Source organism: Strix aluco, chromosome 2, assembly GCF_031877795.1.
Source record: "Strix aluco isolate bStrAlu1 chromosome 2, bStrAlu1.hap1, whole genome shotgun sequence".
Lineage (NCBI taxonomy): Eukaryota > Metazoa > Chordata > Aves > Strigiformes > Strigidae > Strix > Strix aluco.
In genome coordinates, this window is record NC_133932.1 from 46,351,404 (window position 1) to 46,367,915 (window position 16,512).

Below are 16,512 nucleotides of genomic sequence, written 5' to 3' on the forward strand. Positions count from 1 at the left end.
GGGGGGACGAGCACGGACTCCGCCGCGCGCCCGCCGGCCCCCGCCTCCCCCCGCGGCCGCTTGTTACCGCGCGCGTTCAAACCGCCCCCCCGCCCGGTCTCGCGAGAGCGGAGGCCGCGGGCGCGCGGGCCGCGCCGTGCCGGAGCCCGCTCGGCGCAGGCCGGGCCCCGCCCCTCGCCGCGCGCCCGGCGGCCTCAGCGCCCCGCCCCGAGCGTGCGGCGCAGCCCCGCCGATCCCGGAAGCGCTTTCCGGCCGTGCGCCGCGCTCGGGGGCCCCCTCCCCCCTCTCCCCCTCCCCCTCTCGCGGAGACCCGGTGCCGCCCGGAGCCCCCCCTCCCCCACCCCCTGCTCCGCGCGCCCTCACCGGCGGGGGACACGCGCCTCTCCCGCTCCCCCCCCTCCGGCTCGCGCCCAGGAGGCGCGGGGGGGCCCGCGCGGGGTGCCCCCCCACACCCCCCTCCGCCAGCGGCCGCCGTCTCGGAGGCCCCGGGGCAGAGCCGAGGGGCCGGGTGGGCGGGCGGGCATGCAGCCGCCGCCGGAGCCGAGTCCCCATCGCAGCACGGTGAGGGGGAGGCCCCGGGGACGGGACGGGACGGGACGGGACGGGGGGGTGGGGGGGGCGGGCGAGGGGGACGTGTGTGGGAACTGAATTTGTGGGCGGGCCGGGCTGCCCCGCTGCCGGGGCTGCCCGGTCAGGGAGGGAGGCTCAGGACGGAGTGGAGGATGACACCTCCGTGCTGCCCCCCCGTACACAGGGTGGCGGGGTGACCCCTACCCCCCCCCCCCCCCGCCTCTCCCCGGCCATGGGGGAGGCCGAGTGGGAGCACGTCGGCGGTCCCGGGGGAGCCGGGCTGCCCCGGGTTGAGGGGACCTCCGCGGGGTGGGGGTGTCCGCTGGGGTGTGCGGGGGCTGGGGTGTGGTGATGGGAGGTTGCTCGTGTTGATGCTGGCTCTTGTTTTGCTGCCGCACTCCCCCGCACCGAGCAGAGAAAACTTTGGTCTTTGTTTTTGGAGCCCTTTGGAGAGGGTGGCAGGTTGACTGCCCGGGGATCCTGCCCCAGGATCCGCTTAGCAGGTGCTGTGGTGTCTGCTGGGCCACATATGCTGCTCTTGCTGTCTAAAAATATTTTAAACAGCAAACAAATTCACAGGTAGGAGAGCTGCCACAGTCTCTTCGGCGTGTTGACTGCAGTATGATGCTGCTGCTGTTGTGGCTTGGCTCTGGAGATAGAAGGCCCCCAAGGGTAGCAAGGCCTTAGTTATGCTCTGTCCAGAGTCTTGTCTTCAGGTCAGACTTGAGACTTTATCGGTTGTTTGTACTGGCTGTTGGAAAGAATAGCGTGGGTTTTCTGTTAGTTTGGTTTTTTTTAATATAGGTGGATATAGTGAAAGGATGCTACTCTTATTTATGGCTTGATACAGTTCCAGTGTTGGCGTTCGACTATGCAGTTGGTGTGTTTTCCCCTTGTTCAAACATGACTTGTAATGTGATATTGGCTGTTCTTTCCCTTGTTTAAGCAAGGAGAAAACAAGGAGAGGAAAGGCAGTTGCTTAGATGGCTTGAGAGTAACTATACTTTGGAGTTTGGTAGAGAATCTCTGTCACTGAAAAAAATGGAATGGGTCAGGTATGCCACACTGGAAGCTAATGGAAAAACTTAAAGCAAGATGCTATGTTCAGGTAAATATGCATAAAACTGTCTTTGAAGGTTTCAGTGGTAACTAATTTGAAGATGCTATTTGTAGTCTATTAATATCTTTATAGCTGATGAATACAGTAGATATTAGCTAAATAAAGTAATTAGCTAAAAAGATAGCTATTAGTAATGCTTTTATAATTGCTTTTATAATAACTACATTTCAAGATATTTCAGCTCGATGTACAGTAGCTTTTCTTTTCCCTTCTTCCATTCTAAATAAATACTGAGAGTGGATAGGCCAACCCATCCCGCTGAGGTATTGATAGGCATCTGTTATTTTTAGTGCTGGTGTTCACTGTTAGAAAATTGAGTAGTAATTGTTTATAGGCTTATGTTCTGTGACAGGTCCGTTTGACCAGTTCTGTTTTCAGACGCCTTAGTATAAAAGAACTCTAAAAACTTACAGGTAAAGTCTGCATGGTCAAAGGTCAGTGTCTGTTCTGATAGCTTTAATTTTGTTTTCCAGATCTATGAGAAGAACAATGCTTTTTTCTGCCCCTTTTCAAGCAGATTTTCAGTTAACATATTTCATGTAAAAAGAAGAAATGTTAAATTCATTTCCTCTTAGTAGTGAGAGAGGAACAGGATTCTTAAAAATAAAGTATTTCACAACATTTGTTAAAGCCTGCCCTTTGTCCTGTCTTGTGAATGGTGTCAGTTGATAGGAGCAATCTGAAGAATGCTGTAACAGCCTGTATTAATGTATATATAGACTGTCTCAGTTCATCCATAAATTATGTATCAAGTTTTACACATATTAGTAAAGGATAATAAAATCAGCATTTAAGTCTGCCTTTAATCTTAAACCTTTTGATTTAGGTACAGTGACTTGGATTAAGTGTGATGGATGCTTATTATGAAACTATACTTTTATAATGTATTTTTATCTGGCTTGGGTCATAACCTTTACTATAAGTGATTGCAGATAAATGTAAAGAAGGTATTGTGAGATCTGTCTCCATTCTTTCTTGTTCTTTCCTGGATTTCATCGAGGTTCCTTTTTCCTTCCATTAGTTGTCATCTTGAGGAAGACAAGATAAGTTGAATAGGTGTTGTGAAAATGTGTGAGGTGTTGTGAAAATGTGTCGTATTTTCCACCCGGCTTTGGCGAGATGTCCATGCTGATGTCTGTACATTGATTTTCAGAGGAGTAATGGTAAACAGTAATCCTCATGGTAAAGGATTCCTTTGAAGTCATCCAAGAGAATATATTAATACGATTCTTAAGGTGATCCGATAATAGCTTGTCTTCTTCTATTCCCTCTCAGAAATTATGTAGTGCTTAAATGAAGTTAAGTTTTTGGTTGCACTGGTCTGTAGATGCTTTCTCCTGACTCTAAACCTGTGATGATTCATTTTGTATGTATTTTTAAATAGCATAAGTAGTCTTAAAGGATGACCTGCAAAAGTATTCTTGGTTAGGATCAGAGTTACATGTTTCTTTATGTACTGCAGTGCATAATAAATATAAAACTTAAGAAGATGTTTTATTATTTTTCAAAGAGCTGTATCTTCAGGTGGGATGATAGTTCAAATCTTCTACAGCAGCAGTGTTTTAGTAAAATCACTAACAATACAAGCAAGAGCCTTTGATTTACTCCTTGACACCAAAGATATTTTAGTGATGATCCAAACATTGAGTAAATGATCAAATCTAGTAAATTTTGGATAACATCAAGTCTATAATGTATGTTTAGTCATCCAGCTCAACTATGGTATGACACATGTTGCTCTAGGAGTCTCTGTATGATGCTCTTTCCACTGCCGTGAGCTGAACTAAGTGTGTATGTACCTACGTATGCATACATAAATGTAAATAAAGGTATTTGCAGTGAAAGTTATTTTTGTTACATGGTACATTTAAAAGTCAGGTAACAAATGGAGAGTGAAACTAAGAGAGAGTTTATACAAAGCCTCAAACTTTTTCATAAGCACCTATTGGACTACCGACTGCAAGTGTTCACGTTACAAGGTAGAAATATCTGTGACTTGTGGTTTTGCAGTATTTTTTCCTGTCCCTGTTACTGCCTTTACTCAAACAGAAAAATAAAGCTAAACTGGAAATTGGTGGTGGTGCTGCCTAGTGCAGTAAACTGATATTAGGATACTTTCAAACCCCTGCCAAACTTTTGTGGTATTATTTGTCTTTTTTTTTACAAGTTGGATCTATCCTTTCCATTATGTCCGTAAAGTAAATTTTCTGTAGACTGTTATTTCTCTATGGGCATAACAGACTAAAATATTGTCAAAAGGGCAATATTATCTGATTCGTTTTCTTGAGATAGAATGTGTAGTGATGTCATGGTGCCAATTCGCATGTGTGAAGCATTCTTTCTAAATGGGAAGATGAGAGTTTTGAAATACTTGTTTAGACTCATGTATGCAAATGTTGAAGGTGTTGGTTGAAAACACTTCTAGAATAGGTTCTTGTACTCTGCCAAGCCTTAAAGTACCAGAGTTGTCCTTCAAAAGGCTTTCAAATTGTGAATATGGTAGTAATGCTATGCAAATTTGTCTCTCCAGCTTCAGTCAAATGATGTAAGTTTGACCTGACAGTGTAGATGGTTCTGTGGCACTGAGTATCGATTCTGAGTATCTCTTACTCTGTATGAGGTGGATAGTTGGTCAGCGCCTTCTGTGCTGCGTCAGTTAGTGCTTAAAAGGTGGCACTGTGGTATTAGTATCTGGGAGACTCATGTGCACAACTACCAGAAGAAACATCACTGAAGCCTTTTTTTATTGACATGAGAAGCTGAAATCCAATAAGAAGGCAAGACAAAGTTACGATGTTGCTAATAAACCATACAGATCAAGATGGGCAGTGAGTTCTTCTGTTCGAGTTTTTTCTTGTTCCTTTTCTCTTTTTTGAAGATTAATTATACTAGGTAGATCACACTCTGTGTGTGTCTCAGTTTAATGTCAGAGTGGAACTAACATTTCAATATCTTACACTCCATTGATTGCTACATTGAACGTTTCTCCCTCTTCAAGTACTGTTTCATAATAGCCAGCATAGCACTGTAGTATAAAAGTGAAAAATGTTATCTCTGTTAAGGTTATATACAGCTTTGTGTTCTTAAGAAGCATTAGTTCTTGAATTCCAGATGGGCTTTATTTTATTCAGGGCCTGAATTTAAAGTAGTGGTATTTTAAAAGTGTCTTCAGTGTATTACCAGGTTTTGTCCTAACCTAGTTCTATTGTAAGGAAAATTACTTCTCCTTTTGCTCTCTTCAGAGGGTTGTATAAAGGAGAATGGCTTTGTAAGCAAACAGCAAAGCTATAGAATTGAGATAAAGGTTATTCTGTTATAGTAGTTTTCAGTAACCTGACTGTCACACCTTAAGTATAGGTGTTTTCCTACCTGCATGTGGGTTTGCTGGTGGATAATTAAGAATGTTTTCTTAAAAACATCTTTCAGTAGGTTATGTTCAATCAGTCATGTTCCACACGCAATATGCTTTAATGAAATACTTGCTTTCAAATGAAATTGTATATCCTCTAAAGTGTGTATTAATTTGAAAAGTGGATCAATTTCTGTGAAATTATGGTAGCTCTAGGGATACTTTTAGAAAAAAATTCTAATACTATCAGTACTTGTCTTTGGATGTTGTGGCAGAAAAAAAATTGGATACTTTTCTAAAATGTCTTCAGTATTGACTGTTTTGTCAGATTTGGTAACAAGATCCACAGCGGTGCTAGTATTTTAATCTCGTTGCAGCTTTAAGCTTTCTTTGTTCCCTTCCTTGGTTATGTTCTAAGGTAATTTGTCCTCAAGTCTCATCTGTTTGAACAATTTGTAGCAGTTTAGAACGTCACAACTATTGAAAATAGCTGGTGAAAGTCTTGTTTTGTTCTACGTATGTCATAGCGTTTACCACATTGGTATAAATCGTCAAGCATAATTCTTTTTGTTCTGTGAGGAGTTCGTATACTTTGACTTTACTCAAGCTGTGGACATTTATTCCTAGGACTTGAAAGAGTTATGGATTTGTTTTCTTCTTTGTTTTTTGACATTGAGTGGGGGATCAATAATAGTTCAGAGCAAGTAGAGTGCGTGGGGTTTTTGTTGGTTATGATTTTTAATTTTTTTTTTCTTTTACCTGGGTGTTGTGCAAGTTACGAAAGGAATGTAAAATTTGTCTTTCATGTTGATGCTCTTGAAGATCAGCTTGCAGAAGTAGTAAGTCAGGCACTAGGTCTTTTGTGGAGCATTACTGTTGAAATGTATCTGCCTTTCTTTCCTGAAATTCTTAAGATTATCTTGGTGTAATGTCAGATCACAAATGATATGTCCAGATAAGGCAGTGTTAATTTGGTACAGTTTCACTCTGTTGCTTCATATTTGCTCAAAAGGTGTTAATAAGATAAATTTCTACTAGCAAGCATTTCTACATCAAATACCATCTTTCTTCCTACTGCTGACTTGAAGGTGTTAAAAACTTTTTAGTATTTTGTGGGTAATTCTATTGAAATGCCACTATGTGTCCTTTCCTGGTACAAATCAAGTTTTAGCTGCTAGGTGATCTGGAAGTGTACAGATGTAGCTTCAGTAATCTTAGAATTGCTAAGTGCTGTAACTGAATTCAGAGCACTTACATGAAATTATATTTTAGAAGAGACATTTTTGTCAGTGCTTTTGTAGATTAGCATGGGTTTTGCAAGTCATTCATAAGTTTGAAATGTACAGCACAGGGCAATAGTTATTTTAGCCTGGGTCTCTGCTTCATTTCCTGGTGTGAGGACAGTATCGTAAAAATGTGGTTAGAAAACTTTGCTTGCTGTTCCTTCTTCATAAACATCAGTGTTTTATACAGGTATTTCAAAACAGATCTCACTGTTGGTCTGAAAATGCTTCATGTGTTGTGCACTTATGAGCTTTTTGAATAATTGTTCAAGATGATGTATGCAGTTTTGTGCTTTCTGTACTGAAGACATTAGCCTTCAATGTGTACAGGTCTCAGTAGCAGGTAGTGACAGTGAGGTAAGTCCCTGTTCGCATCCAGCTTCCTTCTGTGTTGATTTGAGCTTATTAGCACTTTCTGTAACAGACATATTCTTTTACTATTGTTTTCTTGGAATACCCAATTTAAAGGAAAAGGGGACAAAAGGGGAAAACAGTTTCTACCATATCCGTTGAAGCGGAATTGAGTTCATAAATGCAGGATGTAGACCCTCTTAAATGAAATCTGCCTCTTTGCTTTTGAAGCCCTTTCTCTAGATACACTAAATTCTTCTTTTGCTTTAAAGAAAGTTTCAGGTCAAGTAAATGTTCTACCTGCCAATCCTTTTCTAGATTTGGGAGTTGAAGTAAATGAGGCTGAAGGTAGCCTTAGGCCTAAGAGAGACCTAAGTAAGATCGTCTCTTTTGATCTGTCATTAGAAATTATATTCTGCTGTATTTTATTTTTTTTAAAAAGATAGAAAAGAGTCCAAAAGTCACAAAGTACGGAAATAGAGTCCCCTCATCTAGGAGGAGGGGGTCTGTGAGAGGGAGATGAATTAGTGGCTTCTGTAGAGGACAACTTGTAAGTCTTCCAGAGACAGGAAAGAAACTTGCTCTCAGCAACTCTGTATGGCAGGCCTTGATGGTTTTAGTACCATTAACTGGATGACATCTTCCTGTAGTGATGCTGACATTGAGGGATCTTCACTGATCTTTCCTCTTGTTACTCAGCGAGGCTTAGTACCAACAACACAGACATCGCTGGTACTGTGACAAACAGTACTTCTATTTCTGGAGAAACTCACGGTCACTTGAAAACTGCTTTTCCCTAACTGAGACCACTTTCTGTAAAAGTTGTAACAAAAACACATGACAGGTCTCCTAAGAGCGTATGTTACTCAAGATGTGATCAGGGCACGAGGCTTGTGTTGTTTGGTTCTGATCTGTGCCAGTTTCAGTTTTGGGCTTTTCATTTTCAGAAGTCCTAGTGCAGTTTGTTCTCATCCATTAGTGAGAGGTCAAAACACAGCATTAGTGGACAGGTGTCTTCAGTCTGATGGAGGATTCCCCTCCTAGAAACAACAGAAAAGATGAGGGAAGAGCTCCTTCTCACACACTTTAAGGAATGCGTATCTTCTCAAAGAAAAAATTCTGGTTACTCTTCTGGTGGTTGGGGGAGGTGGAGGAAACTTTTAATTGCCAGTTCTGGACCCATGGAAGCAGTCCCTGTGGGGACTGCTGTTCACGGAATTGATCTCTCTAAACACTGAATGAAGAGGCATTGGTGTTAGGGAACTGGCAGGAAAAGATCAAAAGAAGTTTGACTCTATTCTTCTGTGAATTCAGTTTAAAAAAACCACACAAAACCAAACAGCAACCCCCCAGTCTTTTTCTGGTTTTTTTCCCCCCTCATTGATTCCCGTTCAAATCTGCATCATAGATCATTTAGTCCATCTTTCTTCAAAGAAGTCTAAAGAATTATCTTAATGTCTTTTGGTTTTTGAGAGGTCCAGAAGGTAAGGTTTTCATAAGTACTCAGAGTACAAGAAGAAGAGGAAAAGAAAAGGAAAAGGTTTAAGTATTTTTCTTTGATTTATAGTCTTTGATTCAGGAGGGAAAAAGTGATTATGACATTCAGTATCTGTTGTTCTTATGTTTTTATTATGGGATAGAACACAGAATCTAGGCAATACAGATGTGTCTTACGGTAAGAGTTGTGCTCTCATGACAGCAGCGTATTTCTGCTTTGGGGCTAAAATTTGCCTGAACATAGTTATTGGTCAATTGTATCCACTTGTCCATTCACAGAGTATTTGAGTTCAAGTTTTGTTAGCAGTAGTTTATAGTAAAGGTTACTGATATTTTGAATAAGTTCCTAAACACTACTTTCTGAACTGAGCATGTTTATATACTTTTTTGCCACTGTTGGTTGTATTGCCATCAGTAAAAATGGTTAAGATGACTGCTGCATGCTTATGTGGCACTCATTTTTAAATGAAGCTATTTATGGTACAAGCTATTTAGTCTGTTCAGAAAATTAAAAATCTACATGCTTAGGGGGAATGCAGTTAGACTTGCTTAGACCTTTCTAGTGTTTGCTTTCCCTGAGTCTTTTTTTTTTTTTTTTTTACTGCAGTTGGTTTTTGGGAAGTTTTATTTGGCTTGTTTTGTTTTCCCAGCAAGTGTATAGTATGCTTAAACTTGTAGGGCAAGTTATTTCTGTGTATAGTAGAATTTGTGAGTTATGAAAACACGTTACTTAATTGCAAATTATCTTAATTTTTATTAAACTATAAGAAATGTCAAGCAATCAGAAAAACTTGATGTTTCTGGTTATTTGTTCGTGAGTAGCTATGATCCCATGTTATGTAGTATGAGCATCTTTGTTGCTTGGTTACCTGGTAGTGTGTACAGCCTGACAGAATGCTACTAGAAGACTATGCAGTAGACAGGTACTCTACAAAAAAATTTCTTGATTTTTTTCAATATTCAGGAAGTATTGTGATGGTTATTTCAGGAATGCATTCTTAAAAAGCAGTAAAACAGTTGTATTGCAATTGTATTAAACAGTATTTAACTAGAGTTCCTTTAATGGTTAATTACATCACTAGCTATGAAAAAAGAACGCTTAAACATTAAATGCATTTACTAAGGTGTAAACCTCAAGATTGAATTATAATGGATTGTTATGCATATATTTGAGTACATGTAAGTTGTGTTCGTTTTATGGAATAAGTTACAAATAGTCAAAGATGAGTAACTTCTGAATATATTAATGGAATTGTAAAACTTTCTGCTGAATAACTTTTCAGGAGGGATCTCTGAGGATTGCAAATTTTTTAGATGTTTTAGTTCTTTCATGATGCTAGATTAAACTCATCACTTCTGTGCGTCTCATTAACATACTAAGATTTTTCAAGCACAATATAGGCACTTTGTGTAGTTTGCACTGTGTTTGGCTTATTTTCTCAGTTCTGTGATTCTTGTTTGCTAATCCCTGAAATTCATTCAAAACTAATCTGGACTGATAGCCTTGTTTTTCCTGTGATCAAGGCTAAGAACTCTTAATGATTCTTCCAAATAAAAAAGAAAATAAAGACTCTGAAAGGCAGGTTTTCAGGGAAGTTGGGAACAATCAACTATTCACCAAGATTTAGGTTCCTGCTTGCTTGGATGTCAGTCATTTGGATTTCACAGGAATAGTGACTGTTCTATCATTTAACCTTGAAAATAAGACTAGAAGCATTACCTGTTTTTCTTCAGTGTCTAAAACACTAAGTGAAGTATGACCAACCGGATATGTTGGTTGCAACCAGAACTATTGGTTGCATAGTTGGTTGCAACTGTGAGGTGCCTGTGTGTCCCAGGAGGAAATCTGCTAAATGGAATCAAAGATATATGGCTTGGGCTGCTTTCGTAATGGGATAGTCTAAATTCTAATAGTCTTTTCTGTCTTACCTAAAGGGAGAGCCTGCTTTTGAGGTCTTCCTGGTGGGATCTCATCATGACATTGGGATCTAACACTTCTCTCTCTCAGCCCTGGCTGGCCGCTTCTGTCTCAATGTTTTGTATTTGATTGTAGCACAAGGTTTCATGGGGTTTTGAGGTGAATCAGGGAGCTAGTATTTAGGGTTTGTAAACCAAAGCTCAGCTTTAATAATGTAATAATGTTCAGTTTGCTATTTGGTCCCTAAACATTTGTGCTAGTGCATTGGGAGGAGCAAGCATTCTAAGGAAAAGAGAAGCAAATTCTTTTTCAGAATTACTGTATTTTTGCTAGTTTAAAGTGGTTATGAAACAGTGAGATGAGACTTCCTATGTGATAATTTTCTCTTGTGGAAACACCCAGAGTTTGTGCTGTAGCTAAACATTTTATGCCAATAAAGACTTCCCTGGACAAAGGGATTTTTTTCTTCCAAAACTTATTTCCTGAAGTTAAAGGGGTTTTGTATCTCATGCTCACTTGTTTCAATTTTTAATGCTTTTCAGAGTTCAACAATAGCAACCCCCCCCCCCCCCCCCCCCCTCTCCTTTTCTGGGATTGCCATTGTTTATTTGGTGTTTCAGTTGTGACACCATATGCTGGAGAAAAAATAGATGGTTTGGGTGTTCAGTATTTCTTTTCCCTTATAACTGCATATTTCTGTCTCTCTACATGGAAGGGAAGTAGACTGCAGCCCTATGCTCCCTGTTAAAAAAAAATTGTAAGAAGCTTGATATTTGGCTGTAGTTACGTTTGTAATTTTTTTTTCTATTAATTATTTTGCATTTCTGATGTTTAAGGATTTTTTCTTCTTCCTTTTTTTTCTGGAAATAGCATTCAATAGCACCTTAATCAGAAGTTCTAACATTACAGGATTTGCTAGTAAGTTAAGTCTTTCTACTGACACCCAGACTAGCCTAGGTTACATCTATTCTATTATATAGTTTTCTCTGAAGAGGCATATTTGGTTTACAGTAGTAATTTAAAACCTGACTTAAAATGTAAAATACATCTGAAAGTTCAATTTTATTTAGGTAAAAGCAGTATGAACAATTGTGTAAATTGGGAACATGTCATTTTGAATTCTGGTAATGAGTTTTCCTTTAATTCTTTGGCTCTTATTTGACAGTGATCATTTGAATTTTAAAAGTTGCTTTTTGTAATAAATTATTAATTCTCACCCTGCATACAATTTAAGCATGCTGTTTATGGTTCTTTGATGATGGTGTTCAATTATGGACAAGTTTGGTGTACATGATGTAAGTAAGTAGGCAGTCAGTACTACAGTGTTTGAACTTGTAGCTTAAATGGATGCTTGTTTTTCTTTATGTGAAGTTTCTGTTTGTTCTGGAATCAGTTCAGTTGAATTGAGCGTGTATAACTACATAAAGAATGTCTTTACTCTTACACATACTTGGAAATTTGTTTATTCTAAAGGCAGTGTCTCATTAGAAGAGTATTTTGTCTGTGTCCAGTTAATTTACTTTTCAAATACATAGAAAGTTGCTCTTCTGATCAAAGTGAATGGTTGGGTGTGGAAACCTGACGCATTATCAAAGTAATACAGATCCTGTATTTGAGCAAGTATGTGCAGAGAATCGAACGCACATTTTCTGTTACAAGTGTTCAAATTTGTGTGAAATTTATTTTTAATTGACTTGAAAATTAGGCAAAATTGTAATAAGGTAGTTGAATTAAGAGTAACTCCATAGGTTAAACTGTTTATACAATAATGGAGAATTACTGGGCTTCAAGTATCCCAGGTCTTGTGTATACCCTGAATGGAGCCTAGTAATCCTTCCTGGTAGAAGTTTGCTAAAATACTATACTATTATGCAAATCTGGTAACTATTCTTTTGATTGTGGTTCTCAGGTAAATTTTGTTTTTAAAAAGATTCCACTCTTTTTTAGTCAAGAAAAAACCCAGACCTTAAACAGTACTGAAGTTGGGTTACAATAATGGAAAACTGGTGATGTGAAATAGTAATTAAGGTAAGAATCAATGACTTCTGTATTAAAAGGGTTTTTAAAAAGATAAGTTATCTTTGTTTTTTAAATCTGATGCTGAATCAAAGAAGCAGGCATCTTACAGAGGTATCTGAATACTTAATTGGCATATTTCTCCAGCAATTGGAAGGAACAGAGAATCTGCATATGATATATAGTTGAACTTAACAGGTGTGCTATAGTATTGCTCAGCTTATCTGGCCATTCAGGTGTTGAAAACCAAGTTTTAAATATACAGTTTTATTTAGCAGAATTATTCTTAAAATGTGCTTATCCATAGCATTTTAGAAGTACGTTTGGATCTAATTTTCAGATAGGCTTGAGTTCTGTTTCAAAATAAAGTAATACTGTTTAGTTGTCCAGAAGGTGTAGCATTGCTTTCCAACCTGTAGGGGAAGAATGACACAGAGAACTAAAATAGAGACCCTTCTGAATAAGGCTTTTGCTTAAGCGGCACTATGAATGTCAGAGATTTTCAGCCTCTTCTTTCTCCTCCGTCTCTTCTAAAACCAGAGAAAACCCAAAGCCTACACTTGAGTCCAGGTCATGCAAATGCTTAGAGCTGTGATTTGTGTTTATGCTTGTGAGAATTCTGAAGAATTCATTGGGCTGTTTGGTTTAGCCAAGGATACAAGGATACTTTGTGCTGTGATTTCAGAATCAAGGCATCAGATTACAACGTTACTTTAACGTATTTTTGCTTTCAACTACTTTTTTGTTCTGAAATGTACAAATCTGTCACTTTGTGCTGCTTGTGTCTAGGGCAGACACTATCTGTCACTTACTGGCTTCAGGGGAATGCTCTGGTGGCAGTGTGTTTGGCTGGCGGGGGGATGACTGCAAATTATTTTAAACTTCAGATTTTTCTGCTGTCTAAACTCCTATTGTATACAAGACTGCATTTGATTTGCGGGAAGATACATGACCTTGATTTTTTCCCTCTGTGTTTTCAGCAAATGATGCTCTTCTAAGACTCCAGGGGGTTAGACCAAAAGACCTGTGTTTCAGGTTGAAATTCTTCATGTCTAAATGAAGAGCTGGGCATGCTCCATATTGTTACTCTCTACAAAACATATGGACGTTGCCACTTCTTAACAGTAAAGAAATTGGGAGATTGGTTAAAGAACTAACTTAATACTGCATCTCCTCCTTTGCAGAACCATCTAAACAAAGAACCCACTGTACCATATCAGGTGAAAGAAAGATTTTTATATTCTTGCAGCTTGCATCTGCAACCACTCAAACTATTGGATGATATCTGTTGCACTTCTCTGTTGTGAGGGTGAACAGCACTGAGCACAGCACAAATACTAGGGCAATTTGAGTGTAGTGTAAATAATGTTTCAAACAGTTCTTTTGCTACTGCTTTATCAAGTTATCCACAAGACTCCGTATATCCTATAAGAACAGAGAGGTCTGTTAAAACAAAAAAGGACAGTGTTTTTGGAGGATGCACCTACCTTGAGCTGCTGGACAGCATTTTCTTGTTTTAGAGAAGTGAAATAATCCAAACCTCTTTAAGAGTAGAATGAGTTACTATTTTAAGTTGAAGTTGTCTTCAAGCCTGTTTTGTTTTTTTTTTTCTTCTTCTAAAGCAGGATTATGAGGATAGCTTCCTAAAAGGGAAGAGAAATCAGCGCAGGTTATCCTACCAACCTTAATGGAGTACAGTAGAGTAGATCAGTGTGGAAATGATCTGGCTTTAGAGATGCTGATTGCTTTAAGTGGTTTAACAACCATGTTTAACTTACATTTGGAGGAATATTTGTCATATAGAATAAAAATAAGGTATATTAAAAACTGAAATTGTGAATACAGACTTTTGGGTGAAACGCTTTGAAAAGCCAAATACTACTTATTCCTGAAAGTTTCAGAAAGTGTGCTTCATTCATCTTGTCTCATATTCAGATTTATATCTGTTTTTTTTTTCCTGTAGCAGTACCTGATGAAAGTGAAATTTGCTCATAACTTTATCATCAGCCATGCAGTGTCAACTGTAGAAAGACTGACTACGAGTAAAGGACCTTTTTCCCTTTGATTTTCATACTCTAAGCCTAATTTTGTAAAGCCACAGAGTTGTTTAACATGTTTCTGCTATGACTTGTGATCACAGGCTCTGTGAAAGAGGGATTTAGCTCCATCATCACAAAATTGGTCTCTTTATACTTAGCCATGTGTAAAACGTCATGCATGTGCCAGCCAGGAATTGCATTAATCTCATCACTTGGATCTGAAATTTTCTGACCTGGTACCTGACCAACAAAAATAAACAAGTGTTATGCCTGATGACCTGAATACTGACAACCTGCCTTTGCAGACAATGTCACTGAGTAACCATGGTGTCAGGACTGCAAACAGTTTTCCTTAACCTACCAAAGTCATGACTGAAAGCCTTTGAGAGAGAGCTAAAGCGTGGTCTTTACAATCAGTTTGTGCTGTTATATAGCTATGAGTGACCTATGAGTGATTGTGGTTCATAAAACTTCTAATTTAATGGTAAATTGTTAGAAAAATCGGTTTCCAATCCTGTCCTCTCCCTAGAGCATACAGAAGAGCACCAAAGTTAATTGCCAATATGAAGCAGACATTAATATCGCTTGTGGAAAAGTTCAGTGTTGGTGGCTGCCCTTTTTCTGCTGCCATCTGTAGTTTCTCAGCCTGCCCTCTATGGTGTTAAAACACCTGATCTGGTGCCAGGCTCTCTGTAAGGAAGAGGACACTCTAAAGCTTTTATCAAGTAAAGCTATTGGATACTGTTCAAGTCCATTGAAGCTACAAGAATTTTGGCAGGAATGCATCAGTGCATTTTAGGATGAAGAATTGTATTCATATTGTGGTCTTTTGATTATCTGTTTTTTCTTGTCTTCTTTCTGGCCTAGGATTATGGAACAAGTGGGTCTGAAATATCTAGACTTCCTCAGGGAGGTTTTCCACTGAAGCAGTTCCACAGTCAGGGCAGCTACAGCTTTATCTGAGTGTCGGTTGTTAAAATGTTCCCTTATACTACCAAGGTTTCTCGCTGCAACAGTTATAACATAGACCTTGCTTATGAAAAGAGGGAAACTCACAGCTCTCCTTCACCAGACTCCTTTTGTATCCTATTAGTATTCTTTATAGAGAATAACAAAGCTGGTGCAGAATGAAAATGTTTTAAAATGTCTGCATTGTATAGTATCTAAGGCACATCTCCCCTGAAAGTCAGTTTGGGGCTAAGCCGAGATAAAATTTTGCATTTTAAAGTAATGTTAATAGAAAATGAATGTGGACTTAAAAGAAAACAAGTTATGTTGCAGAAACAAAAATCTAATATTAAGGCACTCTTCCTTCCCTGCCCCTGAAAGCAAAAGAGAAAAAAAAACAAAACCAAAACAAACCACCAAAAAAACCCCCCAAAAAACCCTAAAAGCTCAATCTAGGGTTTATGACATCTGTATATATGCATATATATATAGCTACATACACACATGTGTATATATATATATGTTGTTGGCAGGTGATGTTTTTGTTTTAAGGTATCTTTTCTGTTTTACTAGGAAATTGGGTACAGCAATTCCTCTACTATGGAACACAAGCATCTACAGATGTACATGTATGATTATAGATAACCTCAATGTGTTAGTATATTATATTGGACTAAACATATACAGATTAATGTAATGTTATGTGTAACCTCTTAACATGACCCCTTTTTTTGACACTCTTACGGGTGGGTATTCATGCAAAGACTTGTCAGAAGATAGTACAAAACAGGCAAGATTCATGTTATGGTTCCTTATCTTAAAAAATTCTTCTGGAATGATAGAAATGACAGGCATGCCTGTCCACCATATTTTATAGCAATTAGTCATGTCAAAGAAATGTATGCAGTCAGGCCACCAAAGCTTAATTCCGAACGTCGAAAGTGGAAGTTGATGTTTTCTGGTGTGTAGGGAGTATGTGGTTCGTATTTCTCTGTACTGTCAATAATCTTCTGCATTGTTCTGTATTGACTCCTGTCTGTTCCTTGTTTTTTTCTGTTTCTGCTCTCTCCTTAGTTCTGTCTTATTTTTTGTTCCTGTGTATATGTGCCTGTCCGCTTCCCTCCTCTGTTTCCTCTGTGTAGAGTCATATCCTCCATCATTATGTGTTTGCTGGGGATCCTGAAATGAGGTCTCATCCCCTTGCTCAACTCCACTTCTTTCTAATTCAGGTTTTTTCTTCTAGTCTAAGGTGGCCAAAGTGTAGAGAGGCTAGTAGTGGTCAGGCCAGAAATACTGTTGCGTATGTGTTCATGCTTCCCAATACCATTTTCTTTCCTTTCTCAACTGGTCATCTTGGGTGTAAGAGTTGTAGTGGCTATAGTATGCAGGCAGTCTTTGCAATAGATGTTGCTTTTTGCATT

At 39.1% G+C, this 16,512-nt stretch overlaps 1 protein-coding gene across 6 annotated transcripts in view; it reads left to right on the top strand.

The window, feature by feature from the left end:
• Positions 1-329: 329 nt before the first annotated feature.
• TAB3 (TGF-beta activated kinase 1 (MAP3K7) binding protein 3) overlaps positions 330-16,512 on the top strand; it is a 47,493-nt gene continuing 31,310 nt past the window's right edge. For 2 of the 6 annotated variants that reach the window (XM_074814604.1, XM_074814606.1), the window contains exon 1: positions 334-561. The gene's annotated coding sequence lies outside the window, so the exon portion shown is untranslated. Of the gene's footprint in view, positions 562-16,512 lie in introns of all 6 variants that reach the window. The other 4 variants (XM_074814602.1, XM_074814605.1, XR_012621925.1 and 1 more) reach the window with 3 other exon arrangements.